The following is a 464-nucleotide window of genomic DNA, read 5'->3' on the forward strand; positions in this document are numbered from 1 at the left end:
AGCTCCTTCGCATACAACTCATCAACCCTATAGGGAGAACGGGGGCCCCCAACAGGAGAACGGGGGCCCCGAAGAGGAGAACGGGGGCCCCTGAGGGGAGAACGGGGGCCCCTAAGGGGAGAACGGGGGGGGGCCCTAAGGGGAGAACGGGGGCCCCTGAGGGGAGAGGAGGGGCCCCTGAGGGGAGAACAGGGGCCCCTGGGTCGCGTTGAGGCCTTGAAGGGAGAGGAGGGGCCCCCTGCAGGGTTTGGGTTTTTCTTTTTGAAGGAAAAAGAAGAAGAAGAAGGCACAGACAGAGGAAACGAAGAGGGGCCCCCCCCGGGTCGAGGAGAACAGACGCGTAGCGGTGTTGCTGCGTCGTTGCTTTCATTATTATTATTATTATTATTGTTGTTGCTGCTGCTGCTGCTGCTGCTGCTGCTGCTGCTGCTGTTGTTGTTGTTGCTGCTGGAGAACCGGCGGGG

The sequence above is a fragment of the Eimeria mitis genome, genomic scaffold (assembly GCF_000499745.2).
Source record: "Eimeria mitis Houghton genomic scaffold, Emh_scaff1440, whole genome shotgun sequence".
In the NCBI taxonomy this organism is placed as follows: domain Eukaryota; phylum Apicomplexa; class Conoidasida; order Eucoccidiorida; family Eimeriidae; genus Eimeria; species Eimeria mitis.